This window comes from Equus przewalskii, chromosome 5 (assembly GCF_037783145.1).
Source record: "Equus przewalskii isolate Varuska chromosome 5, EquPr2, whole genome shotgun sequence".
Classification (NCBI taxonomy): domain Eukaryota; kingdom Metazoa; phylum Chordata; class Mammalia; order Perissodactyla; family Equidae; genus Equus; species Equus przewalskii.
Genome location: NC_091835.1, coordinates 83,746,634 through 83,760,604, shown reverse-complemented (window position 1 = coordinate 83,760,604; position 13,971 = coordinate 83,746,634). Strand labels below are relative to the sequence as shown.

Here is a 13,971-nt window from a genome sequence, read left to right as displayed (position 1 = left end):
AAAAAAACGAAGGAGAATCAGCAAACCTCTTGGGACCCTGCAGGCTTGGGTCAGGGCTGAAGTGATCACCTGGTGCAGGTTGCCCAGAACAGTCCCCGGGACATGGGGCTTTCAGTGTTAAAACCAGGAAAGTCCTGGGCAAATAAGGAAGCGTTGGTGACCCTGGGGGAAATTAAGTGACAACCATGGTGGGGTGGGGACAAGAAGACCTTCTCCTGCCGTGTGGGCACCACGAATGTCTTCTCCAGCTGGGAGCTGCCTGTGGAGGGAGAGAGTGTGCCAACCAAGACTAAGCGCTCTGATGGACGCAGACTCAACTTTAAGTTGTTTTAAAGGAAACAAAGAAAATAATACGTTTTGTACTGTAGCATGGGCACTGAGAGTCTTATCTATATACGGGTTCAGCATCTCTGAGATCCCTTAACAAAACTTTGGGGCCAGATATATTTTGGGATCCAGAAATTTTTAGATTTAAGAAAGTTGTTACTCTATGTGCTCTTTATACGACATGGTCACTCCAACATAGTAACCTGTAACAAGACACATTGATATTTCTATATAAATGCTTATTAATATTTACACTGAATGAATTAAAGAACATAAGCTTCTGTCAGGTCAGGCCAGGTCGCGCTGCCCAATGAGTTCAGTTTGGTTTAGGTTTCACCACCAAGTTACCCACAGTTTTCAGAAAATTTAAGAGCTTGGAATTTTGGATGATGAATGGACTGTTGCTGTATTTATACATATTTATAAATATAAAGGCATGTCTGCCATTTGTTATATTAGGTCAAGGGTAAAATCTATCCCATGTTTTCCGTTATCGACTTAAGATTCTAGAGAATTAATGAACGTATAATGTTGCTTAACACACTCATAGAGTTTGTCAGACTCTAATATTGGAATCTATAATGCATTTAAATTGCAATGTAAGGTGATATATGCAACATTCAGATGTTCTGTTTACACATGATAGATTGTTATCCAGACAGCCAAGGTGTAATTTGCACAATTTAAAATAGCTTCCCATAAAGGGCAGTGGAGGCGCTGGATTTGCTTGACCTGATAATGAAGAAGTAAGGCATTGTCCTTGAAAGATACTGAATTGCAGGGTCGTAACCACATGGCTTTGGGTCAAGAAAACTTTGTTTAATGTCTCTATGGAAGCAGAGGCAAGGATGTGAGTTTACCAACTGCCATCAGGGCTCTAGGAGAAATAATAATAATAATAATAAGGGTAATAATCAACCATTTGTTTGTAAGCCTAGAAGGTGTGGTTATTGTGAGCACACTTAATTATGTGAAAGCACAGTCATTCTGTCCTGACTCAAAATTATAGTTTTTGGGCCTGAAAAGCTACCAAATAAGTTTACAATCTCTAACACTTTGGTGATTTCATTATTATTCTTCGGTGGAAAGAGAGGCCAGATCTAATTTATTCAGAGCTTTGAAGCTAAGATTCAGCGTCTTGGTTCCAATTCGTCAGCACCAAGTGAAGGGAGCACAGGCTCACTCATGGTTCTTCTCAGATTTTCCTTTCCGGGGGAAGCCATGGGAGAAGGGGAGGCACCTCAGACGCTTTCTCTCTGCTGGAACCACGGAGAACAGGCACCTAGACTGGACTCATGTCCGTGTTTGTGCCTAACTCATTTTGCCACGTAACATGCAATTTCTCTCTCTAATCACATAGGACGGTTTGTAAAACTTGATGCTTTGGATAGGGTTTTTTCTTCCTCATTTCACGTGGCTTTCAAAAGGCTTCAAAATCAATCTTGCTGTCAGAACCGATTATGCTGCCTTTTCAGATCCCCTTGGTGTCAGGACTCAGCCCAGCCGTTCATTTCCATTCCTTCAATCTCGATATTCATGACAAACTCATTACACGAGCTGAAATCTAAAATATTTATGTACAGACAACACGGTGCCTCTAATTATTGCAAATGAGGCTGCTTGTCTCTTTCATGCTACCTCCTCAGAGAGGGAACGTGTGAAGAACTGTGGTAATCATCCTTTTTTTTGTGACAGCTCATTTAAAACCTTCGTAAAAACTCTCTTCATACCAACTACCCAATGGCAAATGTACTTAATGCTCCTTTCTGCCCCTGCCCCACTGACCTGCCTCGTGAAGGCTGCTTGACCTGTTCTTACAGTGCTCCTCTGGCCTGTGAGCCACGTCCGGGGATGTGGGAGCCCTCAACTGGAGGAATCTCAGCGACTACAAGATACACAGCCAAGGCCGCCTTTCATCCATCCACGATGACCAATTTTGCTTTCTTTTCTGCTCCCACTTTCCATGGACTAAAAGGACCCAGGGAAGTTTTAATTCAATACTGTTCTCTTTGCCAAATTTCCCCCAGGATTCCAGCTAACTCTAACCCAAAAGGAAAAGAACAGAACGAAAGCACATCCTACCATATTTAGGCTCACTGAAGTGTAACAACTGATTCTTTAAGCCTTGGGCGTGTAAGTCTGTGTTTCTTTTTGTTGTCAATCTATAATTAATCACGATGTAGAATAAGAAATTGGAGAGAAATAGAAAGTCATGGAAATGAACTCATAATTAAGATCAAATTAGACAGACTTTATTGATTCCTAGTGTAAGCCCCAAACCATCCACACTGCAGTTCAAGCTAAAACCTCAGTGGGAGTTTCTGTTTTTAAAAGTCTGCTTGTTGTTCATAAGAATGTTCCTGTAAGTAAGAGATGTTTAGACTTACTTAAATATATATATATTTTTTTTGCTAGGAAAGATCCGCCCTGAGCTAACATCTGTTGCCAATCTTCCTCTTTTTTTTTTTCCTCTCCAAAGCACCAGTACCTAATCGCATATTCTAATTGTAGGTCCTTCTAGTTCTCCTATGTGAGCCACTGCCACAGCATGGCTACTGAGAGAAGGGTGGTGTGGTTGTGGTTCTGTGCCCAGGAACCAAACCCCAGGACACTGAAAGGGAGAGTGCCAAACTTTACCCACTAGGCCATCAGGGCTGGCTCTTAGTTATTTTTGATTTGTTAAAGAATGACTCTCCGTCCTGTAACAATTGATGCCATCAGCCCCGGTGAACAATGGCTGTTTATTCCTTAAATTTGATCACGCACTCAATACTGTGGAATGAACCCAAAAGGAATGGTGTGTGTAGACCATGGTAACCCCTTTGAGGTAGTGAAGACTTGGAATGGGGACCTTGCCAGCATCTCATCTGATTGCCCCCACAGGATTGATTTCTGCGCGTAAACCTGGAAAGAGGACACAGTTCTCTCATCGGGGTAGCAGCTACTGTCCTCTTTCTTTCCCCTTGGGTACCAATGATTTCCTCTAGAACTTTACAAACAATGAGATCAGCCAGCCCAGAGTCTAAACTAACAGAAAAATCACACTGAAGGCTTCTGAATAGCCATCAAGTTTAAAAGAAAAACAAAAACAAAAATCATCTAGAAAAATGACCAGCACCAGGGGTTATACCTGATGTGAAATTTTTGGTCTTCGGTTTTAAAGTCCTCTTTGCATCTCCTCCTAGTGATAAATTTGTAAGTGTATTGCTTGAATTAGCTATGCTTTGAGTTTTCCCTGTAAAGACAGAACATTTGATATTCTTTTTCTTCTTCCCATGTAGAAAATTGGAAGCTTCCACCTGTTACCTTGAAAATAAAATGGAGTCATCAATTTTCTCACAAAAACCTCAATCGAACGAGGATTGAGCCTTTTTTTTTTTTTTTTTGGTGAGAAAGATTGGCCCTGAGCTAACATCTGTGGCCAATCTTCCTCTTTTCACTTGAGGAAGATTGTCGCTGAGCTAACATCTGTGCCAGTCTTCCTCTATTTTATGTGGGATACCACCACAATGTGGTTTGACAAGCGTTGTGTAGGTCCATGCCTGGGATCCAAACCTTTGAACCCCGGGCCGCTGAAGCACAGTGCGTGAACCTAAATGCTACACCACCAGGCCAGCCCACGCAGGAATGATATTTTAAGCAAAATATCTGTTGCAATAGTTACATCAATACCAAACAGGTATACTTATCACAAACTCCTAGAGAAATAAAGCACCTTTAAGGAACTCCCCCCAAAGATGCTTTAGAACAGCAATTAGGGTTCAGGAAGATGATTTTTAAGGAACCATCTGAACTGCCACTAAGTGACTCCTCAGGTGTCTCCTTCTGGGCAGCCTGGAGCGTTCCCTCCTGAGCGTTGGCAGAGAGCTCTGAGTGCTGGTGTCTGTTACCCTCACATCAAGGGGAAATGCATTAGTCCCTTGTTCCCAATGCACAAGGTGGGAAATGATGCACTTCGTAAAGCTGTGTCTTCAGATTCAGATTTATGTGATAGGCAGGCCAGGGCAAGAAACTTCGCTTGTTCTATTTACTGATGTATCCCAAGTGCCTAGAACAGTGCCTGGAACATAGAGGATGTTCAATGAGTGAATAAATGCCATATAGAATAGATAGGCTGCGACCTTCAAAGGGAAGACTTTCAAGGTCATAGAAGACCAGCCCAGGAAAGAGGGATTCCCCTGAGCCCTAATCTACCGTTTCCAGCTTCCCTGGGTTGTTTCTGGCCTGTCCCTCTCTCTCCACAGAAGACAAAGTGGAATTTTTCTTGGGTAGAGGTGTAGGAGTACAACGGTTTGTTCACAGGGCATGTGGATAATTACTGTTCTACAATGTAATCATTTACCTGTCAATCTTCTCCAGGGCCAACGCATCCATTAGGCATAGTAGGCACTAAAAGCAAAACAACAACTTTCAGGTTGAAGAAAATATTTTAATATATAGTATTAAAATACAAACATTTCATCTTCATACCAACACAGTCATAAAATACCACTTTTAATATTTTTTAATGGAGGAAGTGTCCATGAAGGTGAAAGTGCCTAGGGCCCATGAAAGTCACACTGAGTGAGAATCCCATTTTCCTGTCTTTGTAAACTCACAACCTATCACAAGACCCGGGGAACATTCGGTGCTTAATATATGTTTGAGGAACGACAGGAAGGAAATTAGTGAATATATATTCCTGGTGAAAGTCAGAAAAAAATCTCAGACTCCAATATTATTTAATGTTAATGATAATATATAATGATAATAATATTAATAATAATAAATATTGGACACCAATAGGATTTAAACGCAGTAAGAGGAAGTAGAGAGGAAAGCAGTGATGAAAGTCAACAAGAGGAAGCTGTTTTTTTAGGAACAGACTGGCAATAGCAGGTGGGAATGCCTTGGAGGAGGCTTGGGAAGTGGGAGGATGAAGCCAAGGAGACGTGGAGGGGCATCCGGGAGCTTCAGTAACAGGGCGCTGAGTCTAGATTTGGCAGGCGGTGATGCATTTTCTGGCAGACTGATGAATAACGGGACTAGAGTGCCAGAAGTGTTCCTGAGAGCTGTTCTAGCCCAACTCCTCACTTTACAGACGAGAAGAGCGAAGGCCATTGAATTACTGGAAGTTAGAACCAGGTTCCAAGGCGCTTTGCGCTGCGCTCCCAACTCCCGCAATGGCCAGAACTGTTGTTAGGAGGCAGAGTGGTGAAATGGACCACAGACACGCCACTCACGTGTGTATTATGCACGTGTATAATAGTGTGAGCAAGTCCACACGTAACATAATAAGAGAGTCATTTGCAGAAATCTTGATGGATCTACGAAGCTATGTTCAGGTCATGGAATGGGGCATTTTCATTTCCTATTTCTCTCGGCCCTACTGCAGCTCTGACTTGGAATCACTGGCAGTTGACCATGCACCTTCTACGTGAGACACCTGACCTGGCTGGCAGATGGTCCAGTAGCCAAATCTGCCTAAGGTGAAACTGGAACCCAGCAGCCTCTCTGATTGGCTGTCAAGGGCACAAGAGGGAGAGGGTGAGATTATAAACAAAGTAAAGAGACTCTCCCACTATTAACAAGCAGAAGGACAATTGAAAGGTCATCAGAGGAGGTGTTCTCACCTTCGTGCCAGAACCAGCAGGCTAATTCCAAAAAGTCCTGGCTCTGTAGGGTCCCTCTGAGGCTTTCTTTCATTTGTGGGTGAAAGCTGGCCAGCTGCCCCCAAACGGCTGGCCCATTCTTGAGTCGTTTGACAGATACACCAAGGAGCTATTCTGCACTAGTTGCAGACCAGAATATGGAGATGACGGATGAATTCCATTTGGATCTTGTCCTCAGGGAGCTTATGGGCTAGTTGAAGGGTCACCCCGGAGGAGGGAGTAGAGCCAAGGATGGTGTTCTGATCATGGCCACAGTGTTCAGGGTCACTTGGCTCCATTCTGCCTCTAGGGCATTATTTTATGAGTGAACGCTTGAGGGGGTGAGACCGAAATCAATGCCCCACATGTGAACCAGAACTGAGGAATCTCAAGTGGATGGGAACTCAGGTGGGGTGAGGTGGGGGAGAGGGCGGGGATTGGGGAGGACATTTCACTCTGAGAAGTTCTCAAAGACATTCCAGTTCAGTAGAACCCACAAAAGGAACGACATTTATTCTTTAAAGTCTGAGGTAAGCTTCATTGTGCGGTTTCCCAAACGGGAGCTGTCTGATCAGTACATCTAGCCTACATGCGGGTTACACCGCCTGATGGGGAGAGGCTCCCCTTACCATGTAGACGTTGTTACCACCACGTATCTGTGACGTAGGGATGAGACCCTTGACATTATCTCTAGATTGGAAACTTCGTCATTCTTTAGTAAAGTAGCTCCCATTGCAGGCTTTGGGGAGGCAGACCCATTTCTGTTAATTATTAAGGGCCCAAATCTCCATAAACCCTCTTCCACATCAAATTCACCTGTGCAAACAAACAGATTAACTTTTCTAAAACGCCAATTTCAAAAGTCATTCCCACAGTCCAAAACTTCCAGTGGCTCCCCACAGCAGACAGGAAAAGAATAAACTTCTTACCTGACATTAGAGTCAACCTCCCAGTCCCACCCCCGGGTCCACTGCTCCACCACGCAGGCACCCAGGAACCTCACAGCGTGCCACGCTCATGGCCATCTCCACACCTGGCATACACTGTTCTTGACCTGGGGACGCTCATCCTTTCTCTCTGCCTGTTTATTCATTTATTTATTGGACAAGTGTTTATGTATCTGCTCAGCTTCAGAAATTTTAATAGGTTCTGGGGATCTGGAGACGAGCAGACAAACGTGGTCCCTACTTCAGGAGCTTTGAACTCCAGTTTTGATCCTAAGTGCTGTGTGGAAGTATAAGGCATTATGATGACATGTGACAGGTCAGAGAATGCTTCCTTGAGAGAGTGATTTTTAATCTGAGATGCAAAAAATTAAGGGGCTCTAGCCAGGCAATAGGTCGTTCCATGGAGAAAGAACCACGTGCACAGAGCCCCAAGGCGTGTCCAAATCCCACCCAGCCTGCAAGTTTCCGCTCAGTTTGCAACTTCTCGTGAAACTTTTCCTGCCCTCTGGAGTCCGTGCTGAAGGACCACGTGCTCACCTGAACTCACCAACACTCTAGTTCTGTACCACTTCCCTACGTTCTTAGGCACAGTTGGTCTTACAATGATGTCACCTTTTACGCTTTATCTTCTCACCTGGGTTTTAGCAGAGCAGAACCATGTTTTAAACGCCTTGCAATCCTTATGAGCATCCTGCCCCTAGTAGGAGTTCGATAAGTATTAGTTAAATGTATGTATGCACACATGCATGAATAAATGAGCGGATGGTCCTGGTCAGTTCAGACTGTGTGCATGACCATCCAGTGAGCGTCAGCCGAGGCTATTGCATAATTGTGGAAGGTACTGTACTAATGACCTTTATAAAAGTAGAAGATTCACTGGCAATATATTCATCTCATTGAATAGAGTGTAACCCTAACATGCCCCAGAGAGTCATGAAGATGGATGAGTGGTCAGAAAGAGTTGGCTCTGTTAGTGGTGCCACGTGGGAAGATCTTTCTTCTCTATCTAATAGACGTTAAATTGTTTAAGTTCTCAAGAAAATCTCCAAATGGAAGGTGCTGATTTCTGTTGGATACAATACATTCTCAGTGAAATAGAAATCACCTTGAGCAGCCTTCAGGCAGAAGAAGCCTTCACTGGGAAACTGCTGAAGGAAGTGTGAACAGTAGGGTCCTCTGACATCTAACCTTTTCCACCAACCGAAACCTAGAATTAACACCACATGCCAGTAAGCAAATTCTCCCTGTCCTGCTCCCATGCCTACCAACATTTCCATCGCAGTGGCTTCCTGCCTCCTCCGTCCTTATTCTTCAACCTCCTTGCTCCTGACCTGCCAAATTTAAGCCAGGTTAGGTTAGATCATTTTTCCCTCATGAAAAATCTAAAATGGAACATCCCCAATTTCTCGAGGATGCAAAAGACACTATGTCAATGAGTTTCTAGGACATACTTATATTTGAAAGCTGGCTATGATGGGGAGAAAATATAACCATAGGAAGGCAGCCTATCCAGAGAAGCCACAGGAGGACCAAACTATCTGCAACTCAGCCTCTGTTCTCTGAGTTTTCTCATTCTCTGGATTTCAGGCGAAAGTAACAGAACGGGGAGCATTTTGCTTAACATAAGCAGCAATATGACCTTAGCTGTAGGTGCCAAACCAGAAGATATCCACTAGGCCTGGCATGAAGAACAGTCCAGGAATTAAAAGGAGCTCAGCTCAGTTCAGTAAATACTTTTGAGCACCTGCTGAGTTGCATCCTCTGCACTGGGCACTAGAAATACAAAGATAAATAAAATATTGTCTCCTATTTGAAGGAGCTTGCAATCTAGTGGGGGCTTCAGACACTTCAAGTGGGGGATTCAAGACACCACAACATAGGAAGTGCAGTGAGAGAGAGGGAGTGAGAACAGGAAAGCTTTCCCCATCTCAGGGCAGCGTAGGAAGGTAGGGTGATCTGGAGGGTTAAAATAATTCTGCAGTGGACAGAGCGGTGTTATAAAGACAGATCATGTTGCCACACAGCAACATAAAAAGTCCACGTAAAAAGAGGTCATTGTTTTCTGGAAAATAGTTACTTAATTTCAGCCCAGTGCATCAAATGAGGATTCCACGGCCCAAACGAAGCCAAAGAAATGTGAGATTTAATTATTTTAGTCACTCAAACTTGGCAATGCAGCTCTTTGCTCAGATCCTGAAATTTGACCACAGCTTTTGTGAATTGTGTGGGGCGGCATTTATCAACCTCAGTGCTCTGGACATTTTGGACTGGATAATTCTTCACTGAGGGGCTGCCTTGTGCATTGTAGAGGTTTAGTCTCTACCCACGAATGCCAGTGCCATTCGCCCCCTCTCCTGATTGGGACAAGTCAAAACGTCTAAATTACCAAATGTCGTCTGGGGGACAAAATCACTCCCCATTAAGAACCACTGGTTCAGGAGGTTTAGTGGAAATGAACACAATTGTGTCTATCTTTTCCAGATAACCTGTTGCTGTCTAAGGCTCTGGATATTAGTCCAAATCCGGGGACTTGTCATTGTCACTGTAGTTAAGCCTTTTCTTAGACGATTTCTACTTGAGACCCAGCGATAGCTGTGACAGAAACTTTTAATTTCTCCCATACTTCATTCTTCTTTTCTTACTCATCATGGAAATGTAACTCCTGATTTCTAGCTGGGTACCCAGAATGCTCTTGCCAATGAGCTAGAAGCAGGATTAGTGTGTGTGATTTCCAGAAATGTTGTTCAAGGGAGCAGATGCTGCTTGATGTGAATGTGTTTGCTGGAGCTCCAGCAGCTATATTTGATTATGAGGTGACCTTGGGAATTGAAGCCACACATGTTGGAGCAACAGATGGAAAAAGCTGACACTGTGGCAGGGCCTTACCACCCTGAACTGCTACCTCCTGACTCCTGCATGAGATAGTGTTTTTTCTGTTGTATTAGGAGTCTCTGTTACTTTCAGCTGAACCTGATACTAACCAATGCAATTGCCTAAAGTAGACATTTATTATATTCCCTAAAGTCCCTGAGCTGTTATCCTCCTCTTGTTAGGAAGCTTGGTCAGCTGTTCTTCTAAGACCTTTACAGAAAACCCACCCTCTCATCTCCTCCTTTCCTACAGCATCCGATACGGGAGGCTTGGCATCTCCGTAATGACCCTCCTTCCTCTCACTCTGATGCTCCAATCAGTCAGTGACACTAGTTACACGATTGCCACCCAGTTACCAAAAGATGCTATCTCCTGACACCTATCAGTCCACAAAAGTGAAATGATGGTGCCCATTACTGGCAGACTTGCAAGGAAAAGTATGTTCTCATGGATTTCTGGTGGAAATGTGACACATTGCCATCTTTTTAAAAGCAATTTAATAATAGCTAGCAAATTTAAAAATACGTATACTTTTCCACTCAACTATCTACTTCTAAGAAGTCAAATCAATATTAATCAAGGACATATGTGATGTGTAGGGATATTTATTGCATTTCTTCCCACAGAGGCAAAAAAACGGAAAATCTCTCATAAGATAAAAGACTGAATAAATTTGAGATCCGTCAACATCTAGTTGGTATTTAAAACCATGAGACAGGATGAAATTGCCTAGGAAATGAGTGGAGAGAGAAGAGAAGAGACTTGAGGACCGAGCCCTGGAGCACTGTGGCAGAAAGGGGTCAGGAGGACGAAGAGGATGCAGCCAAAGAAAATGAGAAGTAGTGGCCAGTGAGGCAGACGGAGAGCAAGGAGAGTCGTGTCTCAGCAGCCAAGAAAAGAAAGAGTTTCAAGAAGGGTGGAGTGATCAACTGCCAAATGCTGCCAAGAGGCTAAGTAAGGGGAGGACAAAGGAAGCATTTAATGGGACCACGTGGAAGCCACTGGAGACATGGGCAAAAGCAGTATGTGCGGATTGATGGGGACAGTGGCTGGACGGGAGAGGGGTTCAGGAGAGAATGAAGGCGAGGAAATGGAGATGGTGAGTATAGGGAGCTCTGGATTCTTGCTGAAAAGAGGAAGGGAGAAATGGGTCAGTGGGTTTACGGAAGGTATTTTGTTTTTAGATGCAAGGCAATACAACATGTTTTAAAGAAATGATATAGCATAGAGAAGCAATATGATGATTCTAGAGAAAGGAGACAATTGCAGGGTCAAAGTCTTAAAGAGGTAATCTCATGGAAAGGTGAGCCCCAGACAGGAACCTGGACGGTGCACCCATGGTGACCCAAGGGAAGGTGGAATCGATGGGCACCAATGCAGGCAGGATGGCACATTTGGTGGTGGACGGTGAGGAATTTCTCCTGGGCTACTTTGGCCACCATCCAGCTAAAACTAGAATTGCCCAGCCCAAATCAACAACCTGCAGACTCATGAGCAGAATACCTGCTTATTGTGTTAAGCCACTGAATTTTGCATGGTGTGTTACACGACACTATGGTGGCAACAGATAATTGGTGCAAGGATTGTTCCATATCAGTACAGAGCTGCCTCATTTTTAAAAATGGTTACATACAGCATTACACTGTATGTCCCTTATTTTATCTATTTTAACATTTCCCTACTATTTACTGTTTACTTCAGTTGTTACTATAAGCAACGCTGCAAGGACTGTCTTCCCACATATATCTCTGCACACACGCGGATCTGCACGGTGAATTCCTAGAGGTGGGGTTTCTGGATCAAAGTGCATATGAAATGATAACTCTCATAGATATTGGCCAAATGTATTCTGTAGAGGATATCAGTTTGCATGCTTGCCAATAATTTATGAGTGCTTGTTTCCACACATCTTTGTGTTATCTTTTTTTTTGCCAATGTGGCAGGTAAAAAAATGTAAATTACCATGGGTGTAATTTTCATCCCTCTTCTTATGCAGTCCTAGAAGGAACCCACCATTCCTACTGGTTCCCACTTGTCCTAAACAGCACCCATTTCACAATCATCAGCCCCGTCCCAAAAGACACAGCAGCCTCCCAGCCTCACGCCTTCTCCCAGGGGTTGTGCTTTGTCCACGCTTCCCTTTTGTTGATAGGTTCTCCACTAAATTTCAGTAAGTTATGACTAATCTAAAAAGAATAGGGAAAACATACACATATTCACAGAGAAATGATTATGTTTAAGACTGTTCGTTATAAATGGAAATGCTGGAGGATGGTTGGAAAGAGCTAAAAAGGAAGAAAGAAATTAAAAAGAGAGCTAATGATGGGACAAATAGGGTTTTCTGAAGTCCCTCTGTCTTCTATCTGATTTCCTAACATCTTCTCGAGGGATTTGTATGTTAACTGCGGTGTACTTTAAAATACTTCAGCATGGACAATGTAACAAACCTTGAGCTTTGGTTAGTTTTGACCTTCGAGCTTGTCAGTTTCCCCGAGAGGGTCCCTCTTCTCCCAGGTCCAAAGAGCAGCCACCCAAATGGAGAGACACACCAGTAAAGGAAAAAAATAGAATTTATCTACATATAGAGGGGAAGACTAAGAGAATGGGGGAAGTACTAACAAATATAAAAGGGGCCGTGGGGGCAGTGGCGGGAGGATGTAATCCTTGGAGCTAGAGATTGGGCCTTTTATACTTTCCTGATCCCCATACTACCATGTCAAACACATGTTCAGAACATTTATATAGTTATTCAATGTGCTAGACAATTCTAAATAGTGAAACAAGGGGAAAGAAGTGCATGGATGAGTGTAAGTAACTTGACCTTAACCCAAGACTAAAACTGCCATGTTGGAGCATCTCTAATTTTGTGGTGGACTCTCAGCTTTATTACTGTGCACTCAAAGGGGCCATTAGCTTAGAGAGTGGTTTCTGATATTTAAGCATTTTTCTTTCGTACATCTAACCAAATTGCATTTGGAATAATAACCCTCTCTGAAGTCAATAGGTCTTTGGAAAAAGCGTGTGGATGACTGAAGAGAACGGCGTTGGAGGCCCACAAAGGACAACGTGAAGCCCAATGCAGCCTTTTATCTTCCCCACGAAACAGATGATCGTGCAAACTCTGCAAGTGGCCCCAGTGAGTCAACCTCCTGGAAACTGACATGACTTCCTGGATGGCTCGAAAAAGTATAATGGCTTTAAGCTCTGAGTTGAAACCCTTAAATAAAGCACTAAATTGAAAGGACATATTCAAATTCAGCTCTTCATTGTCTTTTCAATTCTATCGCTTTTCCACTTTATGTCTTTTTCTTTCACACATAATAACCCTTAGTTATGAGGAGAAGAGACTGGCAGGAGAGACAACCCAGCCATTCAGACTTTCTAATGGTCCCATCAGATAATCACAGACATTGGTGCCGCTGAGAACACCGTCTGCGCGGGAGGAAAACTTGATGAGCTGGCCACAGGCTCAGCGCCCGGCCTGTGCTGAGATCTGCCACAATCTCTTCCAATCTCTTCCACCCTTTCACTCAGACAACTGTTTTCTTCTTCCCCGAATCAACCCATTATTTGACTGAACTGAGAAACTAGTGGTTATTTTGACTTTAGGCTCTGGCTGGATGGTAAATTAAAGTTTTTCCCAAAGCTGAGTTCAGTTCAATACTAAACTGAGGTTCAGTGTGAGATACTAAGCAGCTACGAATTAAGTTGTAAAGTCAGTAAATCATCGTCAACTTGTTTTGTGGCTTTAGAAATACACCAGACACATAAAAATAGTGTAAGCTGGATACCTTTCTCCGAAAAAGCCAAGTGGCCAGTAGTCCTTTCCTTGTTTTTCTTTTGCCATTGGTTTTGTTTTCTTGTTTGGTTTTTTAGTTGTGAAGACTCACCGTCCTAGTAGTCATTAGCTGTAGCACATTTGTTCTGTTCACAGTGGCCAGGGGTGTTTCCAAGGGCACCTCCACCCCTGCACTGTTTGGGATGTCCCATACCTGAGGGATCCTTCTCCTTACCTTTCCCATTCCCGCCTCTACATCTGTCAAGGTACTAAAGTCTCTAATAACCTTGGGCCTGTGTAAAGATGGGGGCACATACTTACCTGGGACACCTGAGCTTCTGGCAGCTTCCCATAATGGAGCATGCCACCTCTGCCACCCCCAGCCTGTACTTTGTGCATCACAAAAGAATCACAGGCA

At 43.5% G+C, this 13,971-nt stretch overlaps 1 long non-coding RNA gene across 2 annotated transcripts in view; it reads left to right on the top strand.

The window, feature by feature from the left end:
* Positions 1-13,021, top strand: part of LOC103559742 (uncharacterized) — a 37,497-nt gene extending 24,476 nt beyond the window's left edge. The window contains exons 5-6 of one of the 2 annotated variants that reach the window (XR_011540127.1): positions 2,355-2,460; positions 3,609-3,678. This is a non-coding gene — a long non-coding RNA (uncharacterized lncRNA). Of the gene's footprint in view, positions 1-2,354; positions 2,461-3,608; positions 3,679-12,772 lie in introns of those variants that run through there. The other variant, XR_547048.2, reaches the window with a different exon arrangement.
* The last annotated feature ends 950 nt before the right edge of the window (positions 13,022-13,971 follow it).